This window comes from Loxodonta africana, chromosome 3, assembly GCF_030014295.1.
Source record: "Loxodonta africana isolate mLoxAfr1 chromosome 3, mLoxAfr1.hap2, whole genome shotgun sequence".
NCBI lineage: Eukaryota > Metazoa > Chordata > Mammalia > Proboscidea > Elephantidae > Loxodonta > Loxodonta africana.
This window is the reverse complement of record NC_087344.1, coordinates 179,283,216-179,298,488: the sequence shown is the minus strand read 5'-3', so window position 1 is coordinate 179,298,488 and position 15,273 is coordinate 179,283,216. Positions and strand designations below refer to the sequence as shown.

At 46.3% G+C, this 15,273-nt stretch overlaps 1 pseudogene; it reads right to left on the bottom strand.

Moving 5' to 3' along the window:
• Positions 1-1,346: 1,346 nt before the first annotated feature.
• On the bottom strand, positions 1,347-14,755 carry LOC100655540 (KH domain-containing, RNA-binding, signal transduction-associated protein 3-like; annotated as a pseudogene).
• Between the last annotated feature and the right edge of the window lie 518 nt (positions 14,756-15,273).

Here is a 15,273-nt window from a genome sequence, read left to right as displayed (position 1 = left end):
TTTGTTTTTAAAAATCTGAGTAAATAATAAGTAAATGTTGACATGACATCTGGATATGCATTTGAAAAAAATCAATTTACGTATTTACCTATTAAGTTTAAGAAATTCCAGATCTGTTAATATGCACAGGGTAATTTGTGAAACATGATGCTGGTTTAAATTGCTGTTAGTGGCTATCTTAGCTGGGTTCTCTAGAGAAGCAAAACCAGTGAAGCATATGTGTATAGAGACAGAGAGAGAGAGATTTATCTCAAGGAAATGGCTCACACTGCTGTAGAGGCTGTCAAGCCCCAAGTCTGTGGGTGAGGTGTCAGCCTGGAGGCTTCTCCTGATTCATATAACTGCAGGAGCTGATGAACCCAAGATCCGTGGGTCAGATGGCAGGCTACTGGCTCACGGACTGTGAAGGCTGACAAATCCAAGATCAGCAGGTAAGACTGCAGCTGCTGGCCCAAGTCCCAAGAACCATAGGTCAGATGCTCAGGAGCCAAATGCAGGATCCAGAGCAAAGCAAAAGCTAGCGAGCTTTGCTAGAAAGTCCACATATATTGGATGCAGGCCATCCCTGCAAGGAAACTCTCTTTCAACTGAGTGGCAAATGGCAGATCCCATCATGGAGGTGATTATATCAGATCTCATCACGGAGGCGATTATGTCATTATACAACTGACAAACTACATCATAGCTGACGAGACACCGAGTATCATGGCCCAGCCAAGTTGACATGCAACCTTAATGATAACAGTGGCCATAACTTAGGAAAATGGAGAATATTATTTTGATTGAAGATTTTTGGAGAAAATTGCACCGTTAAATTAGAAATAGTAACACATAAAGTGACATAGCATAACACCATGCCAAAACTTTAAAAATCACAGCTAAACACTAACCTATCTCCATCTTTCACACCCATATACATCTTCAGTGTACAGACTTGAGTGAATGTCAAAAGTCTCAGTTTCCTTTCTGTCTTCTGAGACTGCAAAGTCACCTCTGTAGTGACCCCCCTCATCTTTTTCTCTTACAGTCTCAGTTTTCACTTTTTTTGTACATCAATGATGCTGGAAAGAGTAGCAGAAGAAAGAGGCCAATATTCACCAACATCTCAGTGGGCAAGAATCCCAAAGCCTGAGTCAAGGGCACATTAGAAATGACAGAATATATATGGTTTTTTATTTTAGAACTTTTAGTATAAAGCAAGAAGAGATTTTAACACTATAGAACATTTCAGCACTTGTGTTACAAAAGATTACCACAGTATTTCCACTTGTATTTGGTTTCGCTTTCTATGCGTGTTGGCAAGAGAAAAAAAACCCAGATAAAATAACTAAATTCTATGGAAACATTTAAAATGAAAGGTGAGGCTTAAGTTAATGGATTAACATGTTTAATAAAGGTAATTTTTGTTTTAACAGTAGTTGATAAAGGTTTTCTTCTCTGTTGATGACCTATTTTTTATATACGGACTGGGAATAACACAATTTTACATATTTTTTTTTCCTGCCCAGTCGATATTTCAACAAAGTTTCCATTGCATCCGTTCAAATTTTAAGCAGCTTGGTTTACTATGAGGTGATTAGTTATAGAAAAAAATTACTTTGAACAGTATACAGGACTGGTACAGATGGGCTATTTCACAACATCGGACAGTAAAATCAGTATCTGCCATATGACCAGTCTCTGTAGACTCCCTAGGCATCCTCACTGAAGGTGCCTCATATCTTGAGTTAATCCACTCCTCTTGCCCATAGGAATCTTAAATTTCCTCACTGAGTCCATGTCCATAAGCATAGTAATCAGCACAACTTTGGGCTGCAGTATTGTATCTGTTATTTTAGGAATCATAACTGTTCATCATAAGCAGTACCATATTCATCGTAGTCATATTCTGCATAGGTCTCTTGTGCGGGGGGTGGCAGTGAAGGTTTGCACCCAGTTTGGGGAACCCCTCTTGCTCTGGGAGTGAGAAGTCTTCTTTCCCAAAAAACTGGCCCTCAGGTGGTAAGGACTCCCCTGGCAGTTCATTGTGGTGCGTGCACCAACTCTAATGGGCAGGCTGTGATTCCTCCCTGCCCCTGGTTATTGTTGGGGTTGGAACACCTCTTGTACCTAAGGGGGGTTTCCCTTGAACCACTGGAATGGACGCCCGCATTTTCTGAATCACCATTCAGATATGTAATTCCTGGAGCAGTGCCTGCCTGGATTCATGATTATAGTCAGGGATTAAGAAATTTTCATTTCTTCCAAAGCACTTTCCATCCGGGCATGTGCTTATGCTGGCAGGGTAAAAACATCAGTGAGAACATGGAGGTCATCATGTCCTCTGTGTCCTGAATGCCTGTTTGGAGAAGAACTGGTGTTTGCATCAACATTGGGAGAAAAGGACTTGGGGGCACCGATGAACCTGAGAGCAAAGAGACTGTTTCAGCCAATGAATAAATGAACTTTTGGTAGGTTCATGCCAAATTTGGGGCCAGAGACCTGGGACTGGAACAGTTTCTACTGTTTTTCTATACAGGTCTGCTACCTAGTTGGAAAGAGCCTATTTCAAATCATATATTTTTATTTGAGTGATAGAACTTTATAGTGTTGCCTGACATAAGCCTCCTAGGCAAGGCTTTGCACTGGGTGTCTTTTCTGCTTGTTAGCTTTGCCTTCCAAAGAGAACACTGCGCAAACCTATTTTACAACTGATTTTTTCCAAGTTATTCCAGAGACTTTCTGATTAAAGCTCAAAGAGGAGACATTGGTGGTTTAGTGGTCGAAGTCTCTCCTCCCATGAGGGAGATCCAGGTTCAATTCTGGCCAGTGCAGGGGTTTTTGTCCTCCACTCTTCTATGTGTCCAGTGCCTTCTCTGGTGGATTCTCCACTGCACAGACAAGTCAGGTCCTTTTAGGGTTCTGGCCTCCAGAAGCTGCAGGATACAAGAGGAAAGGGGGAATTATGCCCCCGGAGTTAGTGTCAGAGAAAAAGAGCTTAAGGAATTGGTCTAAACAGGGACTTCGCAGGGCTCTGGGGCCGGGAGCGATGCGCGTGCAGTGCAGGAACCGCCTGAGGAGATCATCTCTTCAAAGATTGCAAGGGTGTCTGGTGCATGTCTGCAGTTTTTAATATTTGAAACCCAAACCATTTTTTGCTTTTACTAGTTAGTGTGGCAGATCCCTAGACTCACCTTTGATGATTACTTCCAGCTTTAGCCAGAGTTAATAATCTATGGAGGTGGTGAGAGAGGGCGGAATCACAACATCTCTCTGTAGAAAAAAATTGAGGAGGTCGCCGTGCATAAACCAGCTAAGAGGAATGAGTAAACAAGGGAAGGGTAAAAGAATGGAATTGGAAACTCAGGATGGCTGTGATAGGGATGATCTCTGGGTGCTTGTGAATCATTAATTACTAGGTTAAGAGCCAATCATGGTGTCTTAGTAATTTCATTCAACCCTTTGGGTGGCAATGTCCTTTGCATTGAGAACCTAGAATTGCTTTACTTGCCCAGCTTCCAGTGGTCACCCTTCCTGCCCCCCCCCCCAGACCATTACCTCCTTGCTTCCTTCAAAAGAGGAGCCTGCACACTAAAGGCTGAGTGACTCTGCCCAGCCAGTGGGCACCTTCAAAGCCCATCAGGCTCACAAGTCTTGAAGCGAGTTGCCCCGTCCTACCTGCCGCACCTCAGAACTGACTCAAAGATGCACTTTTGCCCATGTGGAGAGGTGGCAGAGGAAGCCAGGCAGTGGGCAAGGTTGACAACAGGAGACTGGAGAGGAGGTGCCCTGGCTGAGAAGGATGCCTAGCTAGCATCAAGACCTCCTTACTTCCAACATCAAAAAGGATTCAGACAGAGGTAGAGATGGCGTGGATGGAATGCACTTTGGATCAGGGCCTTGGCATGTGTTGTGGTTGGGCGTGTAAACTGAACTCTGATCTTCCCCCTAAAACCTGCTGCTCCTGTGGTTTTCCCATCTTCATTGATGGCAGCTGCTGAGAATTCTCTTTGATGCTGGTCTTTTCTTCTGATTACACTTCCAATTAGTCAGAAATGTGTGATTTCTTTTCAGCCAAGTGTAGACATTGGACTACATGATCTCTCCCTCCCTGATTTCTGCATTCAGCCAAAGGATGCTCCTGATAGAAGCTGGGGAATCAGTTTACCTTGGGACCCTTTGGCTGGCTCAGACCTCAGGATTTGAGACCCTTAGTCTGGGATGATGGGTTTGGGCTGTTGTTTTACCTTTTCCTTGGCGCTAACATTCCCCCATGCAAGAGAGACATACACTGTTGTTGCCAGCCACCTTATTGGGGTGTTGGGACCAGACAAAGAAGAGAGCAGAGAAAACTCCGTTTCAGCTGTTCCAGAGTGTTGTGCCTATTGTCCAGAGTCCCCAGTCTGAGATGGTACAAGCTCGGGAAACTTGACCTCAGGTTTTGGCTGTTGACAAGTTTTTGTTAAAGTAGGCTGGTAATAGGGTGGATGAAAGAATGGTCTCTATCTTGCACGTCTGCCAAGACTACGTGTATGGGAATATTCTCTGCGGCATCGTTTTTGATAATAAAATAATAGAACCGTTTATTTTTCAACAATTACATTGTGATACACAATTTTTAAAGAATGGGTTAGATAATAATAATTCAGATGATATTATGGATAAAAACTTATGAATCACTTTACTGAGCACTGAGGGCACCTCTTACATAAATTACCTAATTTAAAGCTCAGAACAGCCCCAGGATACATGTAACCTGGGGTGCAGGGAGGAAGGTTCCCACCACACTTAGGAAACTACCTGGATAGAATGAGGAAGAGGAAGCAGTGAGATGTTTGAAGCAACTGGAAAAACCAAGTAGGGAGGGCTTTCCCCTTCCCAGAAACTCCCAGCAATCCCAGGCTTTGGGGCATCTTCTTCCTAGCAGATTCTGAAAAGGCCTTCCTGAGCGAAGGCCAGGCAGCATCTCCCCCACTTTGCGTCAGGCACACCCTGTGCCCTTTCTCCTGTGGATGTCTGCCACCCAGCCCAGAGGGGCTGTAAAGAGACCAGTAGTCTGAGGCGGCAGCCTGGGCGTAGAGTGACAGGAGAGGGAATATTTGGGCAGGACATTTTGGACAAGAAGGAGGGCTGACCATACACTTTACTCATGAAAAAGCCAGTAAGACCAAGGAGCAGAGCCCCTTTCCCAGGTGAGGCTACAAGCAGAGGCCGACAGAGCTGCCCCTGAACCCAAGCCTTTGTGTTCCCACGCGAATGACTGAGGAGCGGGTGGCCCATTCCCATTTACCCTGCTTCCCACCACCGACCCTACCAGAAGGAAACGCACGGCCCACTCCCCTCGGTCCCACACCGCCAGAGCTGCCTTTCCGTGGCAGGTGGGAGCAGAGTGTTCTGAGGGAGCAGGAGGCAGGCTGGCGAACCTGGGGCTTCTCAGGCAGAGGGTCAGGTGTGGCTCAGCGCGGAAGAAGTCCAGGCTGGTGAGCTGGCGAGCCGACCCATTGGCCTGTGTCCCAGCGTGGAGGCGACTGGTCCCCAAGGCAGGGGTGGGAGTCGCTGTATTGGGAAAGAGGGGAAGTGGGAGAGTAAGAGGAGAAAGAGGGAAGGGAAGAGAAAGAGCAAAGTGAGTGCCGGTGGTCTCCCCCTGACCAAAGTTGAAGCAGAGGCAAGCACTAGATGGGTGGTGGGTAAGGTGGGAATGGCGCTGGACAAACAGGCACCAAAACAAGTTTGAAGATCTTCCCCAGGTACCTATCTAGGTGTCAAGCTTTGAGTGAAACCAGCTATGGTCTGTGGGGAAAGCGTGAATGCATTTCTTAACTACCACCAACTTTGCCCTCGTGCTCTCCACATTTGAGGAATCGCTGGGGGCAGCATGTCCGAAGTGCAATGGATGAGCCTCCCACTGGGAAAATGAGTGATCAGGGTATCTCCTCTGCCAGGTAAGTGTGGTCTCAGTTCCTGCTGGCACACAGCAGCCACCTATCTCTTCACTGTAAAAATGATGATCCACCTGCCTGCAATGTGCTCTCAGAGAACTGATTCAAGCTCCAGCCCCCAAATGGAGCCCACAGCCCAGCCAACTACAGCACCTCGAAGCAGAGTGTCCCTACCATCAGCCACTGTGCCATCTCATCTACATACTTCCCAGGCGGGCTCCGGCCACTCCACCTTGCAGGCTGTCGCTCTCCTCTTGGGTTAAAATGGACACAAGACAGATTTGAACTCCCCTTGGGAGTACTGAATGGAAAACAGAAAACTCCTGTGGTGCCTGCTAGAGTCTATGGGGATTAAGGATCATAGCAGTGGTAAAGTTGTGGGACTTTACTGTAGTACCATGGTTGCCATACGCTGGTGTTTCTTTTGCTTATGGCACTGATAATAGTTTTCCATTTATGCATACTTCATGTGCTTCCTTTGCTGGATCAATGAACATCACCTTCCGGCACTGTCACATCTACATTTCATACATCCCTCTATGATCCCATCCAGTGCTCTCCTCCTGCCCACCCTTTTGTTTATCACCTCAGCCACCTCTTCCAAAAGCCTGGTGAGCAGTTAACCAGCAAACAGAGGTGACGAGGCAGAGCTGATGCACCCATATCTAGGGTAGGCACCAGGAACGAATTACCCAATAAGCAGGGTACACACAGGCTTATTTGTGTTTATTTACTACTCTGTAGTGCACAATTTCAGCCCATGCAAAATTATGCACTGTAGAGTAGCAAGTAAACACAATTAAGGTCGTGAATACCTCACTTACTGTAAGCCCAGGCGTACCTTGCTTACTGGTAAGCACAACATCATGTCTTGGCTTGCCCTCTCCCTCAGCTATCCAGAATTCAGCTGGATCAGTGGCCCTGGAGCAGCTGAGGCAAAGAACATGGTCTTGGGTGTAGCCCAACAGGGGTTTGAATCTCTGTAGGGCTGTGTAAACCTGGTAAGAGGCCTAGTAGCTGTCTAAACTTAATTCTACCTGTGTCGATGTGAACATGAAGTAAGACTGGTGTATTACAAGAAGCTGTCCATCATTACTCACACCCAATCTCTCCAGACACCTCACCTCCACTGACAATGGAGAACTGGGACTTGATGTGGATGCTCTTCTACTTCTGGTCCTTTAAGCACACCAGACCTCCGAGGATAAAAAGAGACTTCCTGCATGTGGAGTTGGAGAGAGTGCAAAAAGGATTCCCTGACCAGGAAGCATTCCCTGACCATGTTAGGAAGTCTGAATCCTAGCCACTAGATGTCCAGGTATGGACCAGTAAATTGAAATTCGCCTCCAAAACCAGAAAGTGCTGAGAGATGGAAGAATGAGGCAGGCAACTCCAGTGTGATGGCGAAGGAGTTTATTAGGGAGACTTACATATATGGTGGTCCTGGGTGAAAAGAAGGACCAAAGCAGATCTCTGCACCCAGCAGTGGGGAGGGGGGGTTAGTGATTAGGGACAATAATGTCTATATGCCAGGGATGTTACATAAGGACTCCTCAGCAAGGTCACATAACAGGGCTTGGAAGGCAATAGTGAACTAATAAAAATTGTTAGGGCAGCTTGTTTGGCCTCGCAAAGCCTTCAGTCCACACCTCAAGGCTGGCTCTTACAATCTGGCATGTTTCCCCTCTTCTACAAAGTCCCTGAGGGCTGTGAGAGAAGGTGTCATTGTAGGGACAGACAGTGTTGCCATAGTTGGAGGCACAGACCACGCAGCAGCATAGACAATCACAGCAGACAATCCCTACATCCAGGAAAAGACCAACACCCATCAAAATGTCATGCCAACTAGAGGGAAAAGAGGAAAACCAGGCAGCCAAAGCAGACCAGCCATCAAGTGTGTTCAAGGTAAAGACTCTCTCGGCTGCAACCAAGAGGCGTTGCAGTCTTACCAACTTGCGGGTGATACTCTGAGTCCAGGAAAAGGTGATGTTGTGCCTCCCTCTCTTGTTGTCTTAGTTATTTAGTGCTGCTACAATAGAAATACCACAAGTGGATGGCTTTAAAAAACAGAAATTTTTTCTCTCACAGTTTAGGAGGCTGGAAGTCCAAATTCAGGGTGCCAGCTCCAGGGGAAAGCTTTCTGTTTCTGTCAGGTCTCGGGGAAGGGTCTTGTCATCAATCTTCCCCTGGTCTAGGAGCTCCTCAGAGCAGGGACCCCGAGTCCAAAGGACACACTTTGCTCCTGGTTCTGCTTTCTTGGGGAACCCTGGTGGCCTAGTGGTTAAGTGCTACATCTGCTAACCAAAGGGTCAGCAGTTCAAATCCGCCAGGTGCTCCTTGGAAACTCTATGGGGCAGTTCTACTCTGCCCTATAGGGTCACTATGAGTCAGAATCGACTTGATGGCACTGAGTTGTTTTTTTTTTTTCTGCTTTCTTGGTGGTGGGAGGTCCCCCTGTCTCTCTGCTTGCTTCTCTCTTTTATGTCTCAGAAGTGATTGACTCAAGATACAACTTCATTTTGTAGGTTGAGTCTTGTCTCATTAACATAACCACCTCTAATCCTGCCTCATTAACATTATAGAAGTAGGATTTATAACACATAGAAAAATCACATCAGATAACAAAATGGTGGACAATCACACCATACTGGGAATCATGGCCTAACAAAGTTAACACAGATTTTTGGTGGACACAATTCGATCCATAACACCTGTTATGCCCCAGTTAGTTAAAGAAACTTTCATGCCCACTTCCCCTCCATGTCTCTCACTGGAGAAGGAGAGTAGTCCACAGACTCAGCAGCTGCTTTTGCTGTGAGCCCATTCTAGGAAGAGGTTGGCAGCCCTGAAGGGAAGAAAGCAGAGTAGGCCATACCTATGGTTGGAAAGACAGGTGTTTAGTAGGTACCAAGTGGGGTAAACCTTCCCCTTCTATTAGAATCACACGGGTGGCTTCACCTCAGTTGGTGAGAACCGTGGCTGTTTGGGGCATTTTTCCTGGCTGAGTATAACATATGTACTGCCCTGGGGAGGTCATAAGCCGGGTTGTGAGTAAAGTCACCCATCTGGTGTATTCCAGAATAGGAGGCCCACTTCCGTCCCTTGTGGTATAGCTGTTGTTCCTTTTAATGTGAAGTGTGACTGCCAAGGCCCTCTGTGCAGTAGGGTGGTGGGCTACCACCTTAGACCAATCAGTTCTCCTCCTCCAGAGGGATGAAGTAACCAATCCACACCAGTGCCAATAGTTGGCTCCATTTTCTGGCACCAGGTCCTGGGATGTCTAGAGGACCATGCTGTTATGTTCTAGCAACAACATTGGTGGATATGCTTCCAAGCCTGTGACATCACTTAGATCATTGCTGGAGGGTCACTTGGGGCTCCTAGTCTGGTATTCAGGGCTAAAGCCCTAGTGGGAGCCAACTTTGTCAACTTCATAGCCTCAGGCAGCACCTTGGTCCACCCTGCCAGGGAGTCCTTGCCTGTAAGAGTTCATATTTTTTGTTTCGGGGCACTGTTCTTCCTTTCCACCAGGCCCACAGCCTGGGGGTTGTAAGGCAGGTGATATGCCATTCTACCTCATTCTCAGCTGCCTAATCATGCACATTGTGACCTATAAAGTGTGTTCCCTGATCACTATCAACCCTTCCAGGTATTCCATACATAACTCTCAGTTTTCGTAACTGCTTTATTGTAGCAGCCTTGCTTGCTTGTTTACACAGGAATGCCTGTGTAAAGCCAGTGACAATGTGTACACCAATGAGAGCGTACTTTGCTCCTTCAATGGGGGGAAGGGGCCGTATATAATACACCTGCTAGTCCATCACTGGCTGTGTTCCCTTATGTATCTTCCAGGATCGTGTGGCAGACACCTTGGGCATTGACTTGAGCACACGAGCCAATTTTGTACAGCATCCACCAGATCACTATTCTTTACTGCTATGCCTGCCTCTTTGGCTATTTTCCAACCAACATGGGCACTATGGTGTCTGCTTTTCTGGTGAACTCAATGGGCAGCTTCCCCTTTGAGATACACCATTCTAACTTGTGCTATAGCGTCCGCTTCTTGGTTTCACAGCAGGGAAAGAGGTGAATGGGCTGCTACATGAAAAAGAGGTGAGCATCTGGGGTCTAGGGGCAATTCCAGGTGTCCTGCCACAAGGCTTTCCCCACAGGACTTTACCCACTATTGTCCATTACTCATTATGCCGTTGGCCTACCCGCATAGTTAGCACACAGGCTCAACTGTCCCAACACAGGGTTAAGGGCTAGGGTTCGTGGGTGATGACCATTTGCATGGCCCTTAATTCAGCCCATTGACTGCTTTGCCCTGAATCAATTTCAAGCCAAATATATCAGTGGAGGCTTACACAGCCACCACCATCCTCAATGGTGGCATACGCTTATTACCCCAATCCCAAGAGGCACCCTTTTTGCCAGTCGATAAGAGTGGTCCCAAACACTGGGCCACATGGGGAATAAATGCTCTCCAATACCCCCAATCGTCAAAAATGAAATGGAACGCATAAACATCGATATCCTAGGTATTAGTGAGCTGAAATGGACTGGTATTGGCCATTTTTAATTGGACAGTCATATAGTCTACTATGCTGGGAATGACAACTTGAAGAGGAATGGTGTTGCATTCATCATCAAAAAGAACACTTCAAGATCTATCCTGAAGTACAACCCAGTCAGTGATAGGATAATATCCATATGCCTACAAGGAAAACCAGTTAATATGACTATTATTCAAATTTACGCACCAACCACTAGGGCCAAAGATGAAGAAACAGAAGATTTTTATCAGCTGCTGCAGATAAGAGGTGGCATATGGTCAGGAACCGATGGTACTGAAGGAAGAAGTCTAAGCTGCTCTGAAGGCATTGGCGAAAAACAAGGCTCCAGGAATTGATGGAATATCAATTGAGATGTTTCAACAAACAGATGCAGTGCTGGAGGTGCTCACTCATCTATGCCAAGAAATATGGAAGACAGCTTCCTGGCCAGTTGACTGGAGGAGATCCATATTTATGCCTATTCCCAAGAAGGTGATCCAAGCGAATGTGGAAATTATAGAACAATATCATTAATATCACATGCAAGCAAAATTCTGCTGAAGATCATTCAAAAACAGCTGCAGTAGTATATCGACAGGGAACTGCCAGAAATTCAGGCTGGTTTCAGAAAAGGACGTGGAACCAGGGATATCATTGCTGATGTCAAATGGATCCTGGCTGAAAGCAGAGAATACCAGAAGGATGTTTACCTGTGTTTTATTGACTATGCAAAGGCATTCGACTGTGTGAATCATAACAAACCATGGATAACATTGTGAAGAATGGGAATCCCAGAACACTTAATTGTGCTCATGAGGAACCTTTACATAGATCAAAAGGCAGTTGTTCGGACAGAACAAGGGGACACTGCATGGTTTAAAGTCAGGAAAGGTGTGTGTCAGGGTTGTATTCTTTCACCATACCTATTCAATCTGTATGCTGAACAAATAATACGAGAAGCTGGGCTATAAGAAGAAGAATGGGGAATCAGGATTGGAGGAAGACTCATTAACAACCTGCGTTATGCAGATGACACAACGTTGGTTGCTGAAAGTGAAGAGAACTTGAAGCACTTACTAATGAAGATCAAAGAGCACAGCCTTCAGTATGGATTACACCTCAACATAAAGAAAACAAAAATCCTCACAACTAGACCAATGAGCAACATCATGATAAACAGAGAAAAGGTTGAAGTTGTCAAGGATTTCATTTTACTTGGATCCACAATCAACAGCCATGGAAGCAGCAGTCAAGAAATCAAAAGATGCATTGCATTGGGCAACTCTGCTGCAAAGGCATCTTCAAAGTGTTGAAGTGCAAAGATGTCACCTTGAAGACTAAGGTGCGCCTGACCCAAGCCATGGTATTTTCAATCACATCATATGCATGTGAAAGCTGGACAATGAATAAGACCGAAGAAGAATTGATGCCTTTGAATTGTGGTGTTGGGGAAGAATATTGAATATACCATGGACTGCCAAAAGAACGAATGAATCTGTCTTAGAAGAAGTACAACCAGAATGCTCCTTAGAAGCAAGGATGGCGAGACTGCCTCTTACATACTTTGGACATGTTGTCAGGAGGATTCATTCCCTGGAGAAGGACATCATGCTTGGCAGAGTACAAGGTCAGCTGAAAAGAGGAAGACCCTCAATGAGGTGGATTGACACAGTGGCTGCAACGATGAGCTCAAGCAAAACAAGAATTTTAAGGATGGCTCAGGACCAGGCAGTGTTTCGTTCTGTTGTGCATAGTGTCACTGTGAGTCAGAACTGACTCGATGGCAAGGAACAGCAACAACAACAATACCCCAAAAGACCCACGAAGGCCTGCGCTTCCTTTGGCATCCCAGGGGTGGGGTAAGCTTGTATTTTATCGACTATGGCTTCAGGCAATACACTGGTCTTACCCAACCAGACAACCCCTAGGAATTTTACCAACATACCCCACCCCTGCACCTTGTGTACATTTACAGCCCATCCTCTCCCCTGTAGATAATGATTAGGGCATCTAGACACTCCTGTGGAGCCCTAATGGCACAGTGATTAAGAGATTGGCTGCTAACCAAAAGGTTGGCAGTTTGAATCCACCAGCCACTCCTTGGAAACCCTACAGGACAGTTCCACTCTGTCCTACAGGGTCCCTGTGAGTCAGAATCAGCTTGATGGCAACGGGTTTGGTTTTGGTTTAGACACTCCTGTAACAGAGTATCATCATCAGCAGTTGACATGATGTCATCAATGTAATGAAACCAGTGGAGAGTATCAGGGAAGGGGAAAAGACTAGATCTCTAGGAACCATACCTTGGCAAATAGTGGGACTATGTAGATATCCTTGGAGTAGAACTTGGAATGTCCATTATTACCCCTCCCAGGTGAAGGCAAACTGGTCTTGGGCAAATGGGGCTATAGGGATGTTAAAGAATGCATTGGCCAGATCTAACACAGGATGATACACGCCCAGGTCTCTACTAAGGGTTCCCAACAATGAAGTTATGTTCGGGGCTGCAGCATAGGAGAGATCACCTTGTTAAGTTTCCTATTGTCCACAGTCATATTCCAGGACCCATCTGGTTTCTTCACAGGCCACACAGGGCTATTAGAAGCACTGTGGACTTCCTGGATGATACCCACTCTTTTCAATTCCAAAATTGTTTCATTAATTTCCTTATGTCCTGTGGGGATCTTATATTACTTGATGTTTACCACTTTTCGTGGTAGGGGCTCTGGTTACCATGTGTCTTAGTCATCCAGTGCTGCCATAACAGAAATACCGTAAGTGGATGGCTTTAACAAAGAGAAATTTATTTCCTCACAGTGAAGTAGGCTAAAAGTCCAAATTCATGGCGTTGGCTCTGGAGGAAGGTCCTTGTCCTCAATATTCCGCTGTCCGAGGAGCTTCTCAGGTGCAGGGACCCCAGGTCCAAAGGATACGCTCTGCTTCTGGTGCTGCACTGTTGGTGGTATGAGGTCCCCAACTCTCTGCTTGCTTCCCTTTTATCTCTTGAGAGATAAAAGGTGGTGAAGGCCACACCCCAGGGAAACTCTTTTTACCTTGGGTGTTTACCTCTCTTACCTTGACCTGAGTGTGGGTGGTGTTACAATCCCACCCTGATCCTTTTAACACAAAATTACAATCACAAAATGGAGGACAACCACTCAATACTGGGAAGCATGGCCTAGCCAAATTGATACACACATTTTTGGGGGGACATAATTCAATCCATGACACCATGCCATATCCCCCCTCAGGACTGCCTTTGCCACCGTCACAGTCAGAATTCTCCCACAGACATGGTCAAATCAGTCCCGTAGGAAATATAAGCTTGATACAAGTTAGAGGGAGTATATCCTATTTGTAATTTCAGAAGCATCTGGCATATGCAGATTGACTTTCTGCCGTACCCGCAATTGCCAAGTAGGGGTCCTTGAAACTGCTCAGGGTGTCCAGAGATAAGGATGCAGTCTGTCCTCACCCGCTGCTTGTTTTTTCTTCACCACTGTATGGTGACCTCTACATGGGTCCTCCAATCCCCCTGTAGGGCCCTGACCTGTGAGTGACCTCGGCCCCACTCATAGCCCTGAGGGATAGAAGGGGTCCACTCAGTGGCAATGGGCACTTCCCTTGGAGGGGCAGTAGGACCCAGAGGGTGATATTGTTGCTCTGGTTTCAAATTCTTCCTAAGGCTAACTGCATTTGATTGCTTATCTATCTTGTCCTCTGCTGTTCTGGCAACCACTAGGTCCACCCACATCTGCCTTGGGGTTACTTTCAAACCATCTCACAGGTTTCTCAGTCATTTCCCTCTTCCCACAGCTCACACCAGCTTCTCTCTAGCCTTCTCAGTTTCACCCAAATTAGCTACAGCTGGTCCCACCTGGGAACCCCTCCCCCACCCCACCTCCCTGGTGCCTTAGTGGTTAAGAGCTATGGCTGCTAACCAAAAGGCCAGCAGTTCAAATCTACCAGGTTCTCCTTGGAAACTCTGTGAAGGTAGTTCTACTCTGTCCTATAGGGTTGCTATGAGTCAGAATCGACTTGACAGCAATGGGTATGGGTGGTCCCACCTGGCACACTGTCTGGCCCACTAAGGGAGTACCAAAGGCCACCAGCCATGCTGTACCAGGAAGGCTTAGCTGTCGTCAGGACTCTAGTTTTCATTTCTGTAGTAAAAAGTTCATTGTCTGCCCCCCAAGGGTGATTGGCATAAATGGTGTGGCGCATACCTAACTCCTGAATTAGCTGCTGTAACTCCTCTAAAGAAGACCATTTCACAACCATGGTGGGAGGATCCACCTCATTCCGCCACACCCTTCCACAACACAAGATGAGGGAGTGTATGCCCTTTGTGCTCTGAGCTGCATATTAATGCTGTTGGAGGGCGGTGGGTGGGTGGTTATACTGCTCATTTTCTCTGCCTTGGCTTCATTTAAAGAGACACTGTCTCCCTTGATATCCCAAAGACGTAGTAACCAAGTTGCAATAATTTCTTTCCCTTTCTGCTGAAATTTCCCACACAACTCAGTGAGCTCAGTGATGGTGTATTCCCACATTGTCATGGAACTGTCTGGCAGGATTTTTTATCTGGGGTCATTGGGTTTCCAGGTAGCTTTCGAGTAATGAGCAGCCATGCTCAAAGAGGCCACTCTGCCACAGCTAGACTCCTCCTCCACCATCATTGCCACATCTGATGAACTACTTGATCTGCTTTCTCATGGATTTCATATTTTCACATCCCAGTCACCTCTCATCAACATTGCCCTAAGCTTTGCCTTTGGCACTTTCCTTTTACCATCTTT